This window comes from Marmota flaviventris, chromosome 14 (genome assembly GCF_047511675.1).
Source record: "Marmota flaviventris isolate mMarFla1 chromosome 14, mMarFla1.hap1, whole genome shotgun sequence".
In the NCBI taxonomy this organism is placed as follows: domain Eukaryota; kingdom Metazoa; phylum Chordata; class Mammalia; order Rodentia; family Sciuridae; genus Marmota; species Marmota flaviventris.
Genome location: NC_092511.1, coordinates 52,124,043 through 52,131,856, shown reverse-complemented (window position 1 = coordinate 52,131,856; position 7,814 = coordinate 52,124,043). Strand labels below are relative to the sequence as shown.

Below are 7,814 nucleotides of genomic sequence, written 5' to 3'. Positions count from 1 at the left end.
TGAGCCACATCCCCAGCCCCAATACCTCAGTTTTAACAGTAGAGTCATGACTAAAATTTATAAATATGAAAATAAATATAATATTTGTAAACATTAAATGTTCCTAGCTAAGCTTTTCATTTTCCAGAAAAACTTCTCATCTCGTGTACTCTGTTTCTGTTTTAATAACCATCTTTGCAAACATCCACCTCAAAAAAGTTGAAGTCTTAGCAGTCATAGCTAACATGTATTATGTGCTTCAATATGCCAGGCGCTATGCTTTCTTTTTTTTAATCTCCTTTAATCTCACAGGAGTTTCTGGGGGAAAAAAAAATGACTTGAACACATTTTCCTGACCTCTACCTTCCCCCACTCCTATTCCTTACTGGAGCAAAATTCAAGGACAAAAAGCAACTAACAAAAACCTCTGGAGTTAATCTGTTCTTCTGAGGACAACTGTGAGTTTTCCAGAGGAGAAAATGGTGTGCGACATGTGAAGTCTGTTGGCTGGGAAAGCTGATTCCTGTCTCAGAAGAAAAGGGATCTACACAGGTAGATGCAGTCATTCTCTTTCCAGGTGTCTGCGGGGGAGGAAGTGTTTCTCTCGTACTTGGACAGTCTGAGAACAAAGAAGTTCCTTCTTCCCTCCTTTCAGTGAAGGGGTCTCAATTTGTCAGCTTCTCTGGCTTTGGGCTAGAATATAGTTCTTGAAATATCCTAGGACCAGGAGCAATGACATCAACTGGGAACTCAGAACTTATTAGAAATGCAATTCTCAAGCCTTTCTACAGGCCCTTAAATCAGAAACTGGAAGTGTATCTTAATAATATTTAATAAGATTGTGGTAAACACTCAAGTTTGAAAACCACTAGGTTATCAGAGGGGAGATCTGTGTGTGTGTGTGTGTGGGTGTGCGCGCGCACGCGCACGCACACGCACACCCACACCCACACACTACTAGGGATTGAATCCAGTAGTGCTTTACCTCTGAGTTATATCTCCAACCTCCACCCCCTTTTAAAAAAATATTTATTTATTTTAGTTTTAGGTGGACACAATATCTTTATTTTATTTTTATGTGGTGCTGAGGATCAAACCAAGTGCCTCATGCATGCTAGATGAGTGCTCTACCTCTGAGCTCCAGCCCCAGCCCCAGTCCCATCTCCAACCCCTTTTTATTTTGTATTTTGAGACAGGGTCTCCCTAAGTTCCCCAGGCTGTCCTCCTGCCTCAGCCCTCGGCCACTCATTCCTAGTCATTGCGATTACAGATTGTGCTACCACACCCAGCTTGAGTAGACAGTTTAATTTCTTCCATTTGTCTGGTTTATCAGTGTTAGAGAAACCAGACCTCCTAGCCTCTAAAAATGTTGATGAACTCATAACATTAGTAAAGCACAGGAAATTATAATACATATGAGTTTATTAATTTGACGGAGATTTGCCAACTGATCAATTGGAAAGGAGCAGAAAAAATAGTCAAATATTATAACTTCAATAACTTCAATCATAATAACAACTTTCTTAGTGCTCCTGATAAAAATTGAGGCTTATAAAGGTTAAATAATTTGTTCAACGTCACACCACCCAATAAGTAACAGAATCAAAATTTGAATCCAGGGCTGTCTGATTTGATTCTAAGTCCTCTCTCTCTCCCTTACCCTCCATTTCCTAATTGAGTATACTTCAACTGTTTCTATAGAATCTTTTTTCTTTAAACTTTGTTTTAAATTGTGATAAAGCATTGCAGAGGATACATAAGAAAAATGAATGTGTGTATTTATTTGTATATTTTATACATATACATATATACATTTACATATACCTATCAAGAGAGATAAAAATTTATGTTTATATGTATTTCATTACGTCACCAACACCTATAAAATAATCACCATCACACAGAACAAAAATAGAACATTGCAGCAAGCCACTAAATACCTCTTTATTCCTCCTGAAGGTCACCATAAACTTGACTCTTTTATAATTGTTTCCTGCTTTTCCTTATTAAATCACCTCTATAATTATTTTCAAAATAACATAATTAGTTGTTCTGTTTCCCTCTTTTAAACTTTATGTGAAAGAAATAATACTGTGTATATTTTCTTTGGCCCTACTTCTCTTGCATAACTTTATGTTTGTGACATTCATCCATGTTAAATGTAGCCATGGTTCGTTTCCATTGGTATATAGTGTGTTATTGAATGAATAGTAAACATTTTATTTACCCTGGAATTCTTTTTTTTAATTTGTGCTATCACTCTCATAATTCAGACATTCATTAAATGGTTTCTTAGTACTTTAATTTTCTCTGGGGCCCCTAACTATTCTGATCTCTAGGCTCTAGGGGCTGCTGCCAGAGGAAACTTTCTGAAGGTCAACACTGATCATGTCGATCCTGTTAAAAGGAATTATAGAAGAAGAAGAAAAAAGGCTGAGAGGTAGGCCGTGACCACATTATTCAGGTTATTGAGAACTATTGTAATGATTGCAGTTTTTATTCTAAGGGCTGTTGTTGTGAGCAAGCTATGTATGCTGTTGACATAGACTGGACATGTGTGTTCTCTCCACAATATCATAATTTATTGAATAACAATAAATTCACAAGCTACATCACTTTCGTTGGCTTTAATTCACCAAGTATTCATGGTTCACTTGGTAGCCATGAGCAGGGTAATCATAGGTTCCTTTATTGCATTCCACTCTTAATGACTAAGGTCTGTAACACTCAAATCACACATCACACTTTACCCAATGATATATGGTTACAGAACAGTGAAGAAAGGGTCAAGGTGGCCACAGTGTTTCAAGTGCACTGAGAGCTAAGGCAGACAGCAAGTGTAAATGCAAAAGAGTCACTGCAGGTAGTCAGATAAGATTTTGAACTAGCTAAGAACTTGTTCACGGTGTGGAGTGTTCAGGGCATAGAACTTGTTCCAAGTGAGGGTCCAGGTGACAGGCAGTTTCAAAGTGGACTGCATCAAGCGAGGAGATTGAGCTAAGCCAAAGCCCCAGGGATGAAGTTGGGAATTTGTGGTCTGTTGCTCATGTGAGGAGTTTACTGGATGGTCTAAGATGACAGGTGGTGTGTGCTGCTGTGCCACCATCTTTGGTGCCTCTCCCTTTATGTATCTCAGGTGGGGGGTGTGCATGATTCAGTGGTCTGGTACATTTTAAAAGCTCACAGGCCTGGTTTCTCTGATATGGGTTTGATATCCTTATACATCCATGTGCTTCTAATTTAATTTGTTAAATTCACAGGTGGTCATTTTTTTATTAGCATGAATAATTTATCAGTTTGTGCCTTGATAATTGTGCTGTGCACCTGGGGTAGTTGTTATTAATTATTATTATTTTGATAAATTCTGTATGTATAATTTATGGTGGTTATCTATTTGTTCAGACAAGTCCCCAAATTATTCTGCCTTTGCATTTGGTTTCAAAATATAGTAACTCAGGACTAGGCACTGCTGTTCTATATAACGTGGAGTAACTCAGAGCTGGGCACAGCTCTCCACAAAATAATGAAAAGCTCTTTATGGCTGATAGCTTTGGCTTTTTTCTAAGTTTGGAGGACTCCTGCTTTAGAGTCCCCAAACCATCCAATCCGACTCTTTTGATAATTATGCCTATAAGAATCCAACCAAGTTTTCTAGGCCCTTGTTGTGCTCAGGCCCACAGTCCCTTGGGATTATAACTGAACACAACGGGTTCACCCCCAGATGAGTACAAAGCCAATAAGCACAACCAAGAGATAAAAGAATGAAAAGAAGTTTATCACTTGCACCCATAAAGGAGAGCATTGAGGATAATTTCCAAAGCAGTGTCTCTCCCAGAACAACAACAACAAAGCAAGAGGCTTTTTTGGGGGAAATGCATGTATATTGATTTTGGAAAGTCTTATCATCATGTGTGGAGATGGACACATTCCTGAGCACGTTGAATTCAAGGTCATACTTCTTCATACGACACATGTTGAAAATGGTGGGCAGGAACAGACCCTGGGTAGGCAATTTAGCATTGCAATGAGACTATAGTGAGCAAAGTTTAGGTCATGGAGAAGAGTGTGGGTCAGAGTAACATGTGGCTTGTTCCTTGTGGTCTTCTCTGGAGGGCCTTACCGGAAACAACATGAAGAAATGTTAACAGTCACTTAAAATGGCAGCAGTTTTCTCTTCACCTTCCACCCCACAAGTGTAGGAATTTGCTCCTAAAACATCCTGCTCAGCAGCTAACAGAATCCCATCAGCTGCTGGTTAAGTTCTCTCAGGCCTGGCCCCACTTTTTGCCAATTCTCTTTCATTTCTTTGTAATCAACTGTTAAGTGATGAGCATATCTCATAGGAGGGGCTTATAAGCTAGTGCCCTTATGGATGAAATGCCAAGACTATTGATAGTATAACAATCAATTATACTAAAAATGGCAAGTGAAACAAAAAATGAACTAATGAACAGAGAATCCTAAGATTTAGTTCAAAATATCACCCGAGTGCTTAGGATTCAGGACTTTCAAGTGTCTTGACAAACACCTCTGATTCATACCACCATTAAGAGTAACGAGAATCACATGATGTGAAAACGAGAGCTATAGACATAAAACACAGACTATCATTTTAGTGTAGGGGTTGCTGAAATTTTTCTGTAACAGGCCGGAAAGTGAATCTTTTCACCTTTGCAAGGCATAGCATCTCTTCCAACTTCTCTTGCTTTGCAAGGTGAAAAAAGTCATAATTGGGCTTGGCAGTGGTTACATAAAATTGTATTGGTGGCCAAGATTTGGGCAGAGCCTGTAGTTTCTCAACCCCTGCCTTCATATCCAGTTTCACTTCTTGCTACTATTAGTTGTTTGGGTTTTTTCATCCATATTTTTTATTAATATCTAATTTACATTCAATAAATGCAGCAGCTCTTAAATGCAGTATTTGATGAGTTTTTGACAAGCCATTAACCTGTATGATCAGCATCCTTGTCAAGATTTAGAACATTCCCACTGCCCCAGGAAGTGCCTTCTAGTCCATCACCTCTCTGCCCCCAGAGCTTAACCACTGCTCTGATGTTTATGCCCACAGATTTCAATATGCCTATTCTTTTTTTTTTTAAAGAGAGAGAATTTTTTTAATATTTATTTTTTTTTTAGTTTTCAGCGGACACAACATCTTTGTTTGTATGTGGTGCTGAGGATCGAACCCGGGCCGCAAGCATGCCAGGTGAGCACGCTACCGCTTGAGCCACATCCCCAGCCCTCAATATGCCTATTCTTAAGCTTCATTTAAATAAAATTACACACTGTCTACATCTCTAAATATGTCTTTCACTTTTTGTAGATATGTTTCATCCTCAGTCTTTGAATGCCTGTTCAATGTCCACTCATTTGTGAGAGTCACCCATGTTATTGAGGATACCAGTATTTTGTGACAAGTTTACTCTTTATTGCTGGGCAGTATTTCATCGTATGAATGTGCCACTGTTTTATGAATACATCTATATAAGTTTCCTAGGGCTACCTTAACAAATTACCACAAGTCTGGTGACTTAAAATGACATCTCACATTTCTGGAAGTCAGAAGCCTAAAATCAAGGTGTTGGCCAGGCTGTACTCCCTCTGAAGAGCCTGGGGGAGAATCTTTCCTGATTTCTTCCAGCTTTGGGTGGTTTCAGATGTTCCTCAGTGGTGGTAGAATAACTCCATTCATTCTCTGTCTTCTCACAGCCTGCCTCTTCATGTCTCTGTCTGTCCTCTCCTCTTCTACAGACAGTGTCAGGGGACTTAGCACCCATCCTATTCAAGGATGATCCCATCTCAAGATTCTTAATTGTATCTACAAAGATCCTTTCCCCAAATAAGGTCACATTCACAGGTTCCAGATGGACACGTCTTTAGCGAGCCACCATTCAACCCACTGTAGAATCACAGTTTATCAAGTCACCTAATGATATCATCTAAACTATGTCTTTTTTTTCCTTTTCTTTTTCTATTTTTAATAAAGCTGCTCTGAATATTCTTATACAAGGCTTTTTGTAGATACATTTTCAGTCTTACGGTCTTTGATTGCCAGTTCTAATTATTTTTTTATAAAAAATGTGATTTTCTTTTTAGTAATAATTATTCATAATAATGTTTTTCATTTTGGCAGGAGTTTCTGTAAGAATTTATCAGTCTGCATACATCTGTCTTCAATATTTTGTATAAGTTGAAAACACAATAATGTCAAGAGATAGGATATGGAATTATACTAAGTTTCTTCATTTTTGTTTCTTAAGATACTATTAAGAAACAAACAAGTTTCAGCTTTGCTTTTATTTAGCTTCTTAATGTAACAATGCCTGATTAAAGTGAAAACAAAACCAAAACCAAAACAAAGCTTGTTCTCATACTGTCATTCCTTTCATTTTGTTACTTGATGAGCGCTTGCAATCGTTACCTCTAATAAATTTGATATATTTATCTTAGTTGAGAATGACTGACACTGACCATTCCACTGGCATGAAATTAAATGCAGCTCTTTAATTTAAAAAAAAAAGCCATCCATCTGGGTTATACTCCCACCCTTCTATTCTGATAGACCCAGCTTTAACAGAACTGCTGGGATTTGGGTTGGATGGAGGCTTTTGCCTGTCAGGCTGCCCCTCTACATTGAAAACTTCATAGAGGGCAGGGCCTCCCTCATGCCTCTGTGTATCTTCTAACTCCAGTCGCAGCCCTGTGCTTTCTTAACCTTCTAAGAGTTTCCTGAAAAAATAGTGCTGTGGGAAAAAAAGAAGGAAGGGAGTACCTTCTTTGTAGTAGAGCAATTCTACTAATGCAGAACAGTTCCAGCTAATAATAAATGGTTCCTTTTTAAATCTGTTGGAAAGTCTCCAGGACAATTATTTATTACACAGGTGGTTTCTTATTGAATTTGCTTCCTTTATTCAAAAATTCTAGGAACTGATGATTGGGTACACTACTCACTTACGACGAAAGCAATTTAAAATACTACCCATGTCCTGTTGGCACTTGACAAGTAAAACAGAGAAAATCAGAGAGTTCTCATTATACTTTTTGATAGCTGCAAGAAACAGTCCTATGAGTGGTTTGGAGGTTTTTTTAAACAGGTACAGAATAATAGGCTTTATCATACTACCCTAGTCTTTTGCAATGTTTGTAAATCAAAAATCTTACTTTATCTTTTTGAAAAGTGTAGCTCTGGGGTTGTGGCTCAGTGGGTACAGCGCTTGCCTAGCATGTGTGAGACTCTGGGTTAAATTCTCAGCACAACATATAAATAAATAAAATAAAGGTCTAATGACAACTAAAAAAAATTATTAAAAGAAAAAAATTTTAAAAAGAAGTGTAGCTCCAACTTTACTATTGGAATAGAATTACCTTGAAACATTTGGGCTAATGACTGGAATTTTACTAATCCTAATTTCCATTGTAACTTTATTCTGTTCCTTTGATTTTCATTTTAATTTTAGTAGTCCTATCTCTGAAATTAGAGTTGACAAACATGCTCTTTTGAAACCCTAATTTCTTCATTTTTGACACAATTATCTACAGGTTGAGGTTTAACAGAAGAGACAGTGAAGATATGCTAGGTAGTGTAACTCACATGTTTTTAAAGATATATAAATGATATTTTTAAAAAACACAATTTAAAATCAATGAGCATTTTAAAATCATTTTATAAGTAGCATTATTTACCAGATTTCTTGTATTGTTGGCCAGTTTTTTTTTAACCTCTTCTAGTTTGGAGATATTTTCAGCTATAATAACAAAATAACAGACTAATAAATCTGAACCAAGAGGGATCTATTTGTCTAACATAAGAATTAGGCACTTGCTGGCACTGATTT

The 7,814-nt window shown here is 37.4% G+C and overlaps 1 protein-coding gene across 13 annotated transcripts in view; it reads left to right on the top strand.

Moving 5' to 3' along the window:
• The first annotated feature begins 443 nt into the window (after positions 1 to 443).
• The window catches only part of Wdpcp (WD repeat containing planar cell polarity effector), a 521,998-nt gene continuing 514,627 nt past the window's right edge, over positions 444 to 7,814 (top strand). For 4 of the 13 annotated variants that reach the window (XM_071601630.1, XM_071601626.1, XM_071601625.1 and 1 more), the window contains exon 1: positions 2,331 to 2,419. The gene's annotated coding sequence lies outside the window, so the exon portion shown is untranslated. Of the gene's footprint in view, positions 532 to 2,318; positions 2,420 to 5,113; positions 5,186 to 7,814 lie in introns of those variants that run through there. The other 9 variants (XR_011704348.1, XM_071601633.1, XM_071601623.1 and 6 more) reach the window with 5 other exon arrangements.